The sequence below is a fragment of the Prionailurus bengalensis genome, chromosome A3 (genome assembly GCF_016509475.1).
Source record: "Prionailurus bengalensis isolate Pbe53 chromosome A3, Fcat_Pben_1.1_paternal_pri, whole genome shotgun sequence".
NCBI lineage: Eukaryota > Metazoa > Chordata > Mammalia > Carnivora > Felidae > Prionailurus > Prionailurus bengalensis.
In genome coordinates this window covers 60995060-61011173 of record NC_057354.1, presented here as the reverse complement: position 1 = coordinate 61011173, position 16114 = coordinate 60995060, and the positions used below count along the sequence as shown (strand labels likewise).

General features: G+C 47.8%; 1 protein-coding gene across 3 annotated transcripts in view; it reads right to left on the bottom strand.

Moving 5' to 3' along the window:
• CRACDL (CRACD like) overlaps positions 1-15559 on the bottom strand; it is a 139573-nt gene extending 124014 nt beyond the window's left edge. The window contains exon 1 of one of the 3 annotated variants that reach the window (XM_043603193.1): positions 14621-15559. The gene's annotated coding sequence lies outside the window, so the exon portion shown is untranslated. The other 2 variants (XM_043603192.1, XM_043603194.1) reach the window with 2 other exon arrangements.
• Between the last annotated feature and the right edge of the window lie 555 nt (positions 15560-16114).

Below are 16114 nucleotides of genomic sequence, written 5' to 3'. Positions count from 1 at the left end.
GGTCCTGAGCCTGCAAAACCAAGGGCTGTTTGCCTTCAATGAACAGGCTGTGGCCAAGGTTGAGACGGTCTTTTCAGGGTCCCTGCTTTTCCCCCAACCCAACTGCATTGCTAAGCCAAGCCTCTGAGCGGTCCCTTCCTAACCTGGGTCATCCCTGCCTGTGTGACTCAGCTCAGGCAGTTCCCTGGGTCAGGAGGTCACTCTGCCATCCCACCACATTATGACTGTTTTGGGCTCTAGGCACCTTTGCCTACATAGGCCCCTTCCTCTATTAAATAAAAATTTAAAAAGTACATGTTACAGTTGCATCAGCATAAAGATGATGTTATTATATATTAACACATTTTGTTGAGCCTAAAGTTCATGTTTTCCTTTGGATTTTAAAGGAAATTAAAACATTGTTGTGGGCCCTAAAACTATTATGGACTCTCAGCCTCCCACACCTACTGGGCCAGTCAGCTCCATCCTACCATGAGCCCAGCAGGGTTCCCTGTAAACTCCCTGTGGAAGACCCAGCTCAAGCCTGGCCAGTGTCTCTACAACCCAGACCCTGCACAGCCTGCCTCAGTGGAATCCACTGCCCTCACCTGTCACATTCACTGAACTTATGCCTTTATATCTAGAGCTACTGTATAGACTGTGAGCTTCACAGGGGCCTTGATAAGTGTGTCCTGAAGGAACACTGAATAAACAGACAAGGACTTTAACCAGTGGTACTGGTTAAATTGATAAGTTTGTCTCAGGGACTTTTGCCTGGTTTTCTTCTGGCTATAGATTTCGTATTCAAATTAGCTCAATACCTGGCTATCTCTCACAGGTAGACAGGAGGTCAAGGCACCCTTTGAGTCTGGGTTACTGAGGGAAAGACATGGCTGCAAGAGTCCCAGAGCCTTCTGTTAGAGTCCATGTAGAAGTGAGGGGTCTCAGGTGCCTCATGGTCCCTAAGTGGCTAAGACAACCTGTGTATTTCTTTTTTTTCCTTTTCTTTTTTCTCCCTTTTTTTTAAAGAGAGAGAGAGAGAGAGAGAGCACATGAGTGAGGCAGAGAGAGAGAGCGAGAGCGAGAGCGAGAGAGAGAGAGAGAGAGAGAGAGAGAAAATGAATCTTAATCAGGCTCCATGCTGAGCGTCAGCTGGATCCCACAACCCTGGGATCATGGCCTGAGCCATAATCAAGATTCAGATGCTAAACCAATGGAGCCACCCAGGCGCCCTGATGACCTGTATATTTCTAATACTAAAGCTATACTGAGCAGTGACACTTCTTGATGGTTCATGAAAATACAGTTACTGTCATGTGAAAGGTTTCCCAAATTGTTCAATGTTACAAAGGGACCCTCATTCTCAGAAAGACCAGGCACTCTAGCTTTAGGGGAGAACCAACAGCCTTTAAGAAACCAAACACCATGGCAGCCATCCTGGATACTGCTCCTTGATGTGAGTTCAGATGGGAATTCCAGTTTGGTTGGCCATGAGGGGTTTAAACTGCCACTTTGCACAAAAGACTCTGTCTATGTCCATCAAAACAGCAAAGAACTGGGAGAGCATAACACGATGCCACAACAGCAGTGTTTATCTGGGAATGGGGGAGAAACGAGAACAGATGATTTGGGGGGAAGTATTTGTTCCTGCAGTTAATCATGCTGGTACATGGTGAACAGTTCACTTAGAATAGCCCATAGAGCCAGAAAGACTCGGGATGCAGCCCCCTGGGTCTCCTGTGATGGGGACCCACGCATCACCTTCACCTCCCTGAGCTTTAGTTTCCTTACCTCAAAAGAGTGACAATCATTTCTACTTTTAAAGGTTATTCGCAGAATTAGTGAGGTCATATAAGTGCCTAATAGTGCCTGGAAGACATAACCTGTTCAGCCATTGGTGGCTCCAATCCGTTCTCCCCCACTGTACCACTTCGGTTTTTATTCTCACAGATGGCAGCCATTTAACTTGCAGGCCTTCAGGTGAGCAAGTACTTAAGAGCTGGGGCTAAGTACGTGCTTGCCCTGGGACATTAGCTCTCCAGCCAGTCCCCACATGAATCCTCCGAGGCCGGTGCTAGTCCCACCCCCATGGGGAACCCAGGCACTGAGAGACCATGAGGCTGGAGAACAGGAGAGTTAGGTTTTGTGCCCAGAGCCCCCAGTCACGAGGCCTTACTCTTCCTAGAAATGTATTAATAAAAAGGGCTAAATTATAATAACAATTAAAATAAAATGTCATTTCTAACTCACTCTTATACACTGGTTACAGCATGTCTGCCATTTCCACATAAACTATTGCCTTTTCTTCTCCCAACAACCCTGGGAGGCACGTATCTCAATCTCCCAGTGCGTGCAGTTGGAAAGTAAGCCCCAGGCTGTCCTCAAGGTCACCAAACAGCCAGGGGTCTGCCAGGGTGTGGTCAGCCCAGCCTTCAGCCTGTGCCTGTGCCCTTGCCACCTCCATCCGTGACGTTCCCCTCCTCTCCTTTCCTGCAAAATCTGCTGCAGGCAGCCAAGAGAAAGAGAGGCAGGAGAAAGGTCTCCACCTAGACTCCAGTTGTGGCTGGAATGTCAGGAGGTGGGCTCAGAAGGAATCTGGGGAGTAAAGAGCCCCTCCAGGCTCTGTGAACACCAACAGGAATGATTTTTCAAGAGTGTTCCCTCCCATTAAGTAAAACCCTGGGGGAGTTATAAGGACACTTCCCAGTCATTGCAAGTTAACAGTTCAAGACAGGTTAAAAGCAGGGCAACAAGGAAAGGACGCTGGGTTCAAATCCCCGCTCCACTGTGTACTGGTGATTTAGGTAAGTCCCATAACCTCCCTGTGCCTCAGTTTGCTCCTCTGTAAAATCGGGATAAAAACAGTGAGGGTAAAGCAATCATGACAGCATCTGGGCATGTTCGCTAAATAGTAACAGCAATAAAGCCAACAACTACACAGCACTTGTGTGGGTAAGTACCTCGGTTGCACACTAGAGAAACAGGTTTTTTTTTACTATAATTTATTGTCAAATTGGCTCACATACAACACCCAGTGCTCATCCCAACAAGTGCCCTCCTCAATGCCCATCACCCATTTTCCACTCTACCCCATCCACCCTCAGTTTGTTCTGTGTATTTAATAGTCTCTTGTGATTTGCCTCCCTCTCTCTCTGTTTGTATCTATTTTTTCCCCTTCCCTTTCCCCATGGCCTTCCATTAAGTTTCTCAAGATCTACATATGAGTGACAAATATGATATCTATATTTCTCTATTTCACTCAGCATATTACCTTCCAGTTCCATCCACGTTGCTGCAAACGGCATGATTTCATTCTTTTTCATTGCCATGTAGTATTCCATTGTATATATAAACCACATCTTTATCCATTCATTAGGTGATGGACATTTAGGCTCTTTCCATAATTTGGGTACTGTTGACAGTGTTGCTATAAATATTGGGGTACATGTGCCCCTATGCATCAGCACTCCTGTGTCCCTGGGGTAAATTCCTAGTAGTGCAATTGCTGGGTCATAAGGTAGTTCTATTTTTAATTTTTTGAGGAACCTCCACACTGTTTTCCAGAGTGGCTGCACAAGTTTGCATTCCCACCAACAGTGCAAGAGGGTTCCTGTTTCTCCACATCCTCGGAAACAGAGGCTATTTTCAAGGGGAAATCATCTTCTGAGAGAAACAGGGGGAGCGGTGAGTGGAGCTGGGTTCACAGCTCTTTCCACTCACTAGCTGAGGAACCCTGGCCAAGTTACTTCACCTCTCGGGGCCTCAGTTTCCTTATTTATAAAATGCACAACGTGATCACAGGCTTCAGTGAGATGATGAAGGGGAAATACCCAAAATGGTGCCCAGTGTTCAACAGGTAGTAAGTATAGTACTGGATTACAAGTAGCTTGTTCTGAGAGTGTTCTGCAAGATGAGCAAATATTTCTATAAATTTTAAATTGATAAATGAGCAATGTCTTGTGATATGAGCAGTATGTGATGCCAAATATCACATGATCACAACTGAGCCAATGGTTTCTCTCTCTCTCTCTCTCTCTCTCTCTCTCTCTCTCTCTCTCTCTCTGTGGGATTACAGGTGATCTCCCATGTTAGGATGCTCTGTCTCAGGCCCCAGTGTTTGGCAGAAATCAGTGACTTTTTAGAACGTTGGAGAGTGCCCACAACTGGCACTAGTGTATTTTTTGTCACTTCAAAGCACCAATGAACTGTCCTTTGCTTTCCCATACACGAGTGAGCTTGGGATGCTTTGTTTCATTCTAGGTCAGGCTTCCTGCAGATATAGACCCTTTCCTCTACTGCCTATTGCCAGTTACATTAAATACAGTATATGACAAGTGCTTATTAATATTGTACTGTAGTCAATATCAATGTGAGACTATCCAATTGCCTCCATACAGAAAAAGATTCCATTGAGCCAACAGACAGCAGTGATTCCGTTAGTGATAGTAAAAGTCATCCTACACAATAACCCTCCTCTCTCATCTCCCTCACATCAGCCACGAAGGTTTTCAAAGGTAACAGCAGCTTAATTTGTTTATTTCTCTTTATATTTTGTATTTTCTTTATATTATATTACAGTATTGTAATCATTTTTACATGAATATTTTTGGGTTGTGGAACAAATCATCTGAGTTTCCATTATTTCTTATGGGGAAATTCGCTTTGATATACAAGAGCTTTGGATTATAAGCATGTTTTCCAGAATGAATTGTGTTCACAAACCAAGGTTTTACCATATAGTGACCGGCTCTGTCAAGTTCTATTTTTAATTTACAGAAGGAAGGTGCTGTTGAAACCCAAAGTGAATCACTTGGGATATATCAAATCACCAATACGTTCTCCTTTGTAAAAGATATGGGTTTCTCTGATGGGTCTCTAAAATAATGATCTTTTGGACCCTCCAAGAACTGGTCCCAAAAGCTGTCACATCCCATCTGGAGTTGGGAGGAAGCTGGGCTCCTTCTTTCCTCACCCCCAACATCTCCCTCAGAGCTTCGAGTTAGGGACCATCAGGTTGCTTTAAATAGTCAATCTCTGAAGGGTAACATTTACTGTAAGGAGTGGAGGGCCTGTTTAGGGCCAGAAAGATGTGCACATCAGGTTGGTAGCTGACCCCCACAGTCACCAAAACACCCTGGGCCACCCATGGGCTGAGGGTTGCTAAAGACACAGTCTTTCCTGGAACCCTTCCTCAGCAATGCTTTTCCTAAACAACTGAAAATGCAGTAATCCACTCAGAGGGGGAACTTGGCACTATACAAACACCTGAATTCACAGTAATTATGCACAAAAGCCTGTTTGGAGAGGCAAGGAGAAATATAGTTCATAAATGGACTGCTGATCAATTATGGCTCATGAAAAAAAAATCTGAATCTTAACTTGACAGTACGCTAACTCCTGCTTCCTCCCCATGCCTAATAACAGGGCTGTTCAACATTAACACGACACCACCAAGAAAGGGGGAGAGAGAACAAAGGGTCTCCAATATCAAGAGAAAACAACTAGACAACCCACACCCTTCCCACTGAGGCAGGTCTCCGGGGATCTGATTTTCAAATACATGGTTCATAGACAAGGCAAGTCTGCAGGAACTATTGGTACATGGCTTCATGTTGTTTTGTCACCTATCTGAACAAAGCTCAGGCTGGAGAAGCTTCTAATCTGGTTTCTAAGAGTGAGTAGGAAGGGGACTGGGGCTCATGTCCAAGGCAACTGAAATGAAAACCTTATCCGTGAAAGATTCTGGGCCTTCTCTGAGAGCAGAACAACTGATTCTGTGAGACAGGGACCCAGGCCCATCACCATACCTGTGGCTACATTCTGTGAACCTCACCTCTGCCTGCTTCAGATACAACACTAAAAGGACAACATTAGAAAAACAAATAAAGGCTGAGATTCTGTTCACACTCCCTGGCTTGTTCACTGCCTGCTAGAGGCTAGAAAACCAAGGAGAAATATAGTTCATAAATTGACTTCCTAGCCTCCCTCCCTGCCAGGCTCCCCACGTGGAAGAGTCTCCTGTGCATCTCTGCTAACAGACACCACCACCTCCGCAGAAGCATCAGGTTTTTCCATGGGGGGAGAAGGGTGTGGAAGTCCCACAGCCTTGTCCCCAGCTTCATGGATGTACACTGAGCAGGAGGGACCCTCCACGGAATGGGTCTGGGGTTGGAGGCAGCAGCTCCTGTCCAGCCAGCCCTGCAGTGTTGTTCTGGGGGTCACTCCTGTAGGTCTGGCCAAGGGCCAAGCTTCTAACGATTCTGCTGGCCCTGAATTTCCTGCATTAAATCCTCTTCTGCCTAAACTAACTCGAGCAAATCCTGAATAACACAGATGTTGAAGACACTGTCGGCCAAGAGGAGGGAAATTTCTCTCTCTCATACATACACACACACGCACACACGCGCGTGCGCGCGCACACACACACACACACACACACACACACCTTGGTGTGAAAAAAAAATTATTCCAGGCAGGGCATATTAAAGGAGGAGGCATGTACATACACAGGAAATCTACTTATGAGATAGTACTTGGAAGGAACCAACCAGACAAATGTGCAAAAGAGCGTGGACAAAGATGTTCACCGTCCTACCATTACTAAGTGGCTAAGGGTTGAAAATAATTTAAGTAGACATTGATCCAACAGAGGACTTGGGTTAAGTAGGCTCGGCCTGCCCATCCTATGGGAGCTCCTCACAGTCACACAACCAATACTAAGAAAGAATATCTAGCAATGTGGAAAAGAGACTCAACACACAATACTAATTTTGAAAAGGCAGGGGCGCCTGGGTGGCTGAGTTGGTTAAGCATCCGACTCTTGATTTCAGCTCAGGTCATGATCTTGCAGTTTGTGAGTTCAAGCCCTGCATCGGGCTTTGCACACTGACAGTGCAGAGCCTGCTTGGGACTCTCTCCCTCCCTCTTTCTCTCCTCCTCCCCGACTTGCGTGCGCACTCTCTCTGTCTTTCTCAAATAAAGACATATACAAGAAGGAAGGAAGGAAGGAAGGAAAGAAAGAAAGAAAGAAAGAAAGAAAGAAAGAAAGAAAGAAAGGGCAGCACGAAACAATGTAGATATTACCTCTTCATATTAAACAGGTACTTTTGCGTGCACACACACACATGTACACACACATGAATATTCGGTATAGCACAAAAATTTGGGAGGACGTGCCCCCAGATCTAGCAAGACGCCCACTCATGTTCCGCCCCCGGCTTTGCCTCGTGGTGGAGCCAGTCTGTTGTGCCGCACCTGGCCTTGTGCCACACAAGGGAGCAGCCAAGGAGCAGCCTGACTGCGACGAGCCAAATCACACGTCTGGTCGGCATTCTGGGCGGCTGGCAGGCCTGCCCCACGCCAAGTTCACGACCTTCTGGGCCTTCCCTGCCTGCTGGCCTGGCAGAGTCTTGCCTGCAGTGGTTCCTTCACTATCGAGGGATGCCTCTGGGCTTCCCCAGGGCCCATGAAACACAACCTGTAATTTCAGCTCTAAACATGGTACCAGGGAAGCCTTGCTAGCACGAACACCTCAGCTGAAAGAACCATCTCTGCTCATGGAGGCCATGATGAAAACAAGATGACACAGGCCAAGCCTCAGAAAACAGTGACTCAGATCTACAAAATGTTTTGTGTTTGTACGTGAAGAGCCTGTTTCACCCAGACAGTATACTGGAAACGCTAATACATGGTGATTTAAAGATCTGATTTCCAATGGAGCATGCAGCTGCCACCCAGCAACCATCCAAACATACGTGACCACTTCAGTTTCTGAGGAAATAAGCCCAGTTCACAGAGAACAAAGCACCAGGTGAAGTGGTACGATGTCCAGTGTGTGGGCCTGACCCGCCCCCAAATCCCATCCTCCTCCCCGTTTCCATCAGCAGGGTTCGCGCTTGTCGCTTCCATGTCACAAATTGTCCATGCAGAAAGGACCCATGAAAAAGTTCCTGCTACCACTTTTCAGGGAATAGAGGGGAAGAAAAGGGGAGTAATTAATGTATTAAAGCAAGATGATGGAACCTCTGGACCAGGAGTGTGGTATTAGACACAGGTTGGAACAGCAGGTGCAGAGAGGGGATGGTGTTCCAGAGCAGCTCACTGCATTGCCCACATCAGCTGCAGACCAGGGAGGAGAACTCAAGAGGCCCAGGGCTGAGCCTAGGCCCCAGGTGAACTGTGACCCCACATCCAATGCTCCCATCCCTGTCCCTGCTGGTGCAGATGTTGTGCCTGGCCACACAGCTGCACCCAACCAAAAAGAGCTAAGAGTTGAGACCAGCTTGCGCAAGGCTCAAAACAACAGGTATAGCCTCTCGGATGGACACTCTCCCATGGTCACTTCTTTCCTGAGGAGCCAAGAGCAGAAACCAGCCCCGAGCACACAGTTCACTGTCCATCTGCAAACCTGAAGTGCACATGAGCAAGCTTTATCAGCCTATACAGACCTACACCCGGTCCCAGAGGCCCACACACACCTCAGACACCCATCCTGATAGGACAATGGCTTCACAAAAATATATACAACCTGGAAACTTATTTTAAGAGACTAGGCTGGTGTAATGTACATTTGTCATGTTATTTGAGAATATTCAATTCTAAAGAAAAGACAGCAAAGGGGATGGATGACTTATAAGATATGTTTAGTATAGATAAAACTCAGTAAAGAGAACATGTGTATATCAGACAGAAAGGTGTGGAAGGACAAGAGATACCTAATATTCATTACGTACTAAATATACCCAAAGCAGCTGGGCAGTAAATATTCATGATACACTAAATGCTGAAAAAATACTAAATATTCATGACATATTCTTATGTATAACATTAAATATATAAGAGGAACCTAATATTGGTTGCAATTTGGTTACCCATTGGTGACACCCATTCTGATCTTCTAATCCATGGCTGTTCATCAGGCTCGCTGAGGAGCCACAGATGTGGCAGGGCAGAATTGTCCCTACGAGTCTCACCAATAGAACGTGTGTGTGTGTGTGTGTGTGTGTGTCCCATCTATGGCCCTTCCGCTAGTACTTTAACTGGTCCTTGTAACCACATATTAGCAGGGACAGCTAATGCTGTAGAGAGAGATGGAGCGCATGACCACAGTGTACCCCACGACCCAGATGCTGAAGGTCTTCCACCCACTTTCACCCTATCCTAACTGTGCTACCCTTCCCATCGCTTTCCCCTCACTTCTCACTGTGTGCTTTAAATTTCATCAAGGCCTTTCCCCACATGACATCTATCACTAACTTTTCTCAGGGGCACTCTGTAGCACATTTGCTCATTTTCCTTAAATGCCATCAGATCTCAGATGCAGAAGGACCCTTTATTGCTGTAGGGTACTTTATTAGGGGTCCTAATTGGGAATTATAATAAGTACCCTTCACGTTCTAAGAAAGGAAATGGAAGAATAGTCATAAATAATTTATGAAGCATTTCTTCTGCAGATACAATACCTCAAGTGATGCTTGTGTGTGTGTGTGTGTGTGTGTGTGTGTGTGTGTGTGTGTGAGTGTGTGCATATGAGTAAACCCCCCCCCCCCATTCTCTGGGGTGCCTGAGGTCACAGGGACTCTTAAGTGCCACAGCTGAAACCAGCACCCTGACTGCCCCCCTTGGCTGGATCACTTACTTTAAGAAAGCAAAACACCTCTGACATTTTCATATGCCACATTCAGAGAGCAGTTTCTTGGGAAAATCGCACACCACAGCTAATGCTTCTATTGCCTCCCACAAACATGAGAATTTGGGGGTCAGAAAGGATGCAGAGACTGGTGAATGGACCTCAGACGTGAGGCCAAGTATTCCAGAAGTTCTCAAATTTCATACATTTACAAATTAGCCTCACACACCAGGGATAGGAAGAGGCTTGAGCAACTAAATAACTGTCTACTCCTCACCTTTCAAAAAGATCTTCTGTAATTTCTTTTCACAGATACCTTAATCATAAGAAAAATATTTGAGAGTCCTTCCTACCAGGAATCTGCATCTGAAAAGTACAAGTGTCTGCATGGAATCAGGCGTTGACACCTGTCAAGGAGCCCCTGGGTGCATGTTCGCACCTGTCTCACTGTTCCCTGTCTATTAGCCACTAAATTCCATGAGTACTCACATGGCATCTTCTGGTTCATGACCCACTGAGCTCAGAATTATGGGTTATAGCACGTTAAAGCAATACAAAGAATTCCAAGGTAACTAACTCATCAGAATCACAAACATATCTCAAGGACCACTGACCTGACCCAAAAGTTTGAAATTATTTTCCAGATGCAAACATCTAAGAAAACAGGGTAGATTAAAACACATCTGATTTCCATTAGTTTGGGAAAACACAAGGAATTTAGAGAGCTGACCATTCCTGTTGTCCTACCTACAGATGACAGTAACTGTGCCAGTGTTTACAGGTACCTAGACAACAAAAGGGATAAACATGACACCAAGAAGGGTCAAGCCACGAGCACATCCTGAAAGGCCACCCCTGGGAAGGCCTTTCTGTCTCTAGGCACTCAAGAGCTCCTTCTCATGGAAAGCTCTCTTTCATCTCACATCCATGTGGCAAAGTCTTAATGTTACTTAAAGTCACCCCCTCCAAGAAGCCTTCCCTGACCACTTCACCTTCCAACCACTGAGTGTGAAAACAAAACCCAGAGCTTGGGTTTACAGCTTTAGGCTTCCTAAAGGCTAATCTTATTCTTCAAATAATTCCTAAGCACCCTGAAGAAGCAACTAACTATGACTTGGATTTTTCTGTTTCTCTTATGCTTTTAGTAAATGCAAAGCACACAGTGGATCATTCTGATGATGAAGAAACAGCAACATAAATAGGGGGTAATGGTTTGAAAGACATTAATCCACCTGAAACTGGTTTACTGGGCTGGACTCAGTAATGTGTAGCAGAAAACTAGTCTCTTCTCCCACCCACCAACAAAGCTTCAAAGCTGCTCTTTCCCCATTTCCTCCCAGCCTGTGACTGGTATTTCCAGCAGGTTCTATATCTTTCCCAGTCTTTTTCATGTATTAAGAAGTCCAGTGCCCATAACCCAGATCAGTGTGGCCAGAAAGATGGAGAGCAGGGAGAGGAAGGGAATTTTTTCCCTATTTTCCCAGTTTGTTCTTCCCTGCCTCCTTCCCACCTCATCAGGATGCATCTGATTTTTCAAAGCTGGGGGGGGGGGGGGAGGTGAGATGATGTTTAATTCTTTTTTTATTCTAAGTCATAATGCACAGAGAACAGAAGATATGACTTAAGACTCTTGCCCCACAGGTTAAAAAAAAAAGCTCTTGGGGTGCCTGACTGGCTCAGTCAGTGGAGCATGAAACTCAACCTCAGGGTTGTAAGTCTGAGCCCATGTTGGGTGTAGAGATTATTTAAAAATAAAATCTTAAAAAAAAAAACACTCTTCCAGTACTAAGAAAAGGGGAAGCTGAAGGGACTGAGCACCCTCCCCCCTCCCCACCGCTTTGCACCACCTAGAGAAGAGGTGGTGAGGGAAGAAAAATCCATGGAAGGTTGAAGGGAACACAAAACACGGGAAGTTTTTGTCCTGCTTCCTATTGGGAACACTGAGGACCACTCAAGTGGGGCAGAAATGGAAGCCTAACATAGTGCCACATGATCCGGGCAGTTTCTCGGGTGCCCAGGAGAGACCTAGAAGAGAGCCAGAGTGTGCCGACCTCACAGCCAGTTGCAGGAGCCAGGTCCCAGCTGCAGCTCACCCCAGTGACACCCAGCTGGACCACACTCAGTGGAGGAGGGAAAGAAGGCTCAGTGGTGGTGATGGGAAATGCATCAGCAAGAGGAATAGAAGGCCAGCAAGGGGCCACTCTCCCACACACCTTTACATGATGCCAACCTTGTCCTGGTGCCCAGAGACCACCTGTGGGGAGAAGGGGCCCCCAAGAGTAACCTAGAGAGACTGAGAGACTGACTCTCAAGGGACCAAGTTGCCTTAAGCTAGTGACTGAGATAATATCACTTGACTTAGGCTCAGGAAAATCACAATCATAAACAAGGACTAAATATACCAAAAGGGAACCAAAGTCGTTTGTTTGGAGTAGCAAAATTAAGTTCATTTATAAAACATTTTGCTAACTACAACTTGTGGCTGGTGAACTTCACCACTCCAAAATAAGTCCTGGGCAAGAAACATCTCTACTTTGATTCAAAAGCTTCTGTGGGGTCTCAATGCAACACAAACAGAATTTATGAGTGTCTGTGCATGACAAGGCACAAGGCTAACGTCCAGAGGGGAAAGCAAGTGGTTGTGACCTTGCAAGGCAAATCCGGGGCCCACCAAGCCATCACAGAAAACTTACCCTCCAGGAGGGCCAGCGCCTTCACCCACATTCTCTCATTTAACCCTGACAGCATCGCTGTGAGCTGGCTATTATTACTCCCATTTTGCTGAGTGCAAACCAAGACTCAGGAAGATTCAGGGAAATACAAATAGGACAGCCACCCTTTCATGGTCCCCATATGCCTAGTCCTGTGTAAACAGCCAGATGCTATGCTTTAGCTGTACAACATCCGTGGAGAGTCTACTTTTTTTTTTATTTTATAGGTGAGGAAACTGATGCTTGCAGAAGTTAAGCACCTGGACTCACAGGCAAGTCTAGAACTAGGGTGAGGCAAGTGAGGCATTCACCTCAGACGCAAAATTTCAAGGGAGACCAAAAGCTCCACAAGGCAAACGTCTTAATGCAGTGTTTTAAAACGTCAAAATAAACACAAAATCTATGTCGTGCTAAATATTACAATTTTAACTAAAGACAGGATCCAGATTAGTGATTTTTCCTTTTGCCTCAGGCTCCAACATGGCTCAGCACAGGACTGGGGCAGAGCCAGGAAACTAGCCAGTTCAACCCTTCTCCACCAGCTCCCAAAGGCAGGGATCCCACTGCGGGGCCCTCTCCAGATGTTTCCCCTCACAATTTTATAACCTCAAAGGGCTCTCAGGAGTGACCACCCTGCTCCATAATTCCAGGTGTGTGGGGGTGAGGTGACTGAGTTCCAGATTGAATACCAGGGGTCTAAATAGATTCTATTCCATGGTCCACTGCCTGCGTTATGTAAATGAAGAAAGCTTGCAGGCTTGAATAAGGGAGGATATTTTAAGATAGCTTGAGAAGGTATGGGGTGATCCTCTAAAAAGATCACACAGCTGCTTGTCTCCCATTGGAGAGATTTCCTGGCTCAAAATTAAGTGTTCAGCAGTGACACGATGCCAGCTGTCAGCCTGTACCTACACAAGTCCGATTCAAACGGTGGCATTCCTTTTTCCCTGCATTTCAAAGCCAAATGTTGGCTCATTTGAGTAACTACCTATGCTGTTATTAACCTCAAATTAAAGCCCTGCCAGATATGAAGCATCTGTTCAAGATATACTTTGTTGATTAAAATTTTGAACACTGTGGTGAGTACTGCGTAACTTATAGAACTGTCAAATCATACCCTGGAAACTCATACAACGTTGCATGTCAACTATAATTTTTTTAAGACAACGCCCCCCAATTTGAGTATTTCTTACATGGAACCCAGAATCCCTTACTGGTGGCTTGTAACCGAAGCCTAAAACCTGCCTACAAATAAACCATTAACTAACACATAAAAAAGGCATTTAGTGACTTTGTCCACTAATTTCTCCTGCAATGGCCTTTAGAGACAGCAGGCACAAACACTTCGTATACTAACGATCCAGACCCAGCAAGATCGACTTCCCTCTTAAAGCTTGAAACTGCTATGCTTCACCTCACAATTCAAAGTTAAGTCCAGCAAAGTGAGCAAAGGGAAACTTTGGGCACTTGCGTGAGCGTGTCTGGCTCATCTCCGCCCAGGCCCGCGCTGCCCCACGAGGCGGCCGCGCGGGATCGCGCCCCCCTCCACCCCACCCCCCCAACCCCCAGTCCGAGGGGCACCTGGCCGCGTGGACTCTGCCCTGGCCGGCCACACACCTGGGCAGACGTCGGGGCGCTACTCGGTCCGCGCCGCCCCCGCCCAGGTCTCCCCGCGCCACCGGTCGCCAGCCCACGCACGCTTCGCGGCCAGCCCGCCGCAGACCGCCCGGGTACCTGGCTCAGGAGCGTGGCCCGGGCTCGGCGAAGCGCTGGAGGAACACCGTCCGCAGCGTGCGGGGAACGCTCCTGCCGTGGGCGCGCGCGCCCGGCGGCCCCCGCCCGAAACCGCTCCGGCACCCGCGCGGGAACGCTGCGGCCCGCGGCCCGACGCAGCAGGTGTCAGCTGGCCTTGCCACGGCCCCGGTCGGGGTCTTGAGAGCGGGGCGCGGGCGCGACGCTCCCGCGGCCGGCCCTCAGCCTGCCTCGGCGCGCGCTCCCAGCCCCGGGCGCGCCGGCTCCGCTCGGCTCCTCTCGGCTCGGCGGGGGCGGACGCCGCGCGGCTCCGCTCGCCCGCGGCCGCCGCGCGCACCTCCCCCGCGGCGCGCCGCTCCCGCCGCCGCCGCCGCCGCCACCCAACAGCCGGAGTCGCTGCCCACAGCTCGTGGGGGAAGGCGCCGGCGGGCCCAGGCTGTCCCCACGCGCCGGGCGGGGACCCCTGCGCACCCCGCGGCTGCTCCCGCCGCCCAGCCTTGGCTGGCCCACTCGGCGACGCTGTCGGGGCTCCGGGCCAGGCCACCCCTACCTTGGCGAGGCCGGGGTCCACCAGCGACCCCGACGGGCCTGGAGGACGAGACGTCCACGTTCCGGCTCACTTGAATACCCTCGAGAGGGATTCGGCCCCAACTCCAGCCTCAACCTTCCAGGTCACCAGGGGGCTTCGCGGCCCAACGGCGCGGGGCCTACGGGGCTCCTGATCCGCCCGGCAAAGCAGGCGGCCCGCGGGCCCGGGGCTGGAGGGAGTGGGCGCAGTGGGTTGGAACTGTACATTTGAATAAAAGTAAAAGTTGTTTTTTTATAACCGTGTGGGTCCGGAGCGTCTCCAGGCTAATTAGGGAAGCTGCCGCCCTGTGTTGAGGTGAATCATTGTTGTGATACCACAAGTGTGGGAAGAAAAGCTGCTGATGACTTCTCAGGCTCTCTGGCTACCCCCTGCCCCCCTCCCTTTTTTTTCCTTTTAAAGACAGGCTGGTCCTTTTAAGGAGATCGTCTTAGGAAACGTGCTGGCCTCGGGTGGTCGCTCAGCTAATCAACTAAAGAGACCTCATGGAAGTCTTGGTCTGCTGATTGCAGGGAGCAAGAGCAGGGAGCTTTTCCTGCAAGGAGGAAGATGAACGTGAACTGTATCCCCGCAGAGACCGAGGCCACTACAGCTTACACGCGAGAAACTTTCACACTCCAGCTAGAAGAGAAAAAGTTAACGTTCAGAGGGTGTTATCTGACGTCTGAATTATCATTGACGGCGCTGTTATGTGGGGACCACCCGGAATCTGCACCACATCCTGGCGGACAACTGAGGACCCGAGAAGCCAACGTCTGCACGACTCGTTGCAGAAGAGCCAGGGTAGAACCCTGGAAGAGGCATTCTACACCTTTGACTTTAAGTGGGATCAAAATCCCAAATACAAGAGGAGACAGGGAAAAAAGGCTAAAGACACATCCCAGTCACTTGAGCATATAAAGAGAAGTTGCCTTTAAAATTTTTTTATAATCCTTTTAGCACAAGCTATTTGCTTAAAGGCACCGTTTTGATGGTTAGGAGCTTTATAAATTTCTTGCATGAAAGCAATAAATATATATTGGGAATCAGTCTACAGACCCCAAGTTAATCACCTGCATTCGAAATAGACAGATGACTCATCACCCTCAGGACAATGACTTTGGTGTGTGTCCTCTTTTCAAAATCCTCAAACTAAACTGAACAACTATAAGCAAATCTACACACCCTTCTCTCACCTTAAGTCTCTGCTCCTTCCTATTCAAAATCACATTTTTGGGGGTTGTAACTACTAAATATTTATTGACTCTGTAAGTCACCTTTCCACCTTAGAATTTTATTTGTTCCAGACTATCTTAAGCCTTTAGCTTTATTTGCGTGCACTGTGGGTGGCTTTTGAAGTTACTGTCGGTTTTGAGAGAACAAAAGCCAAAGTTCTTGGTGATTAGCTAAGGCTGAGAAAGAACATGGTGTCAACATCCAAAATAGAAAGTGGTAGGGAGGGTGCCTGGGTGGCTCAGT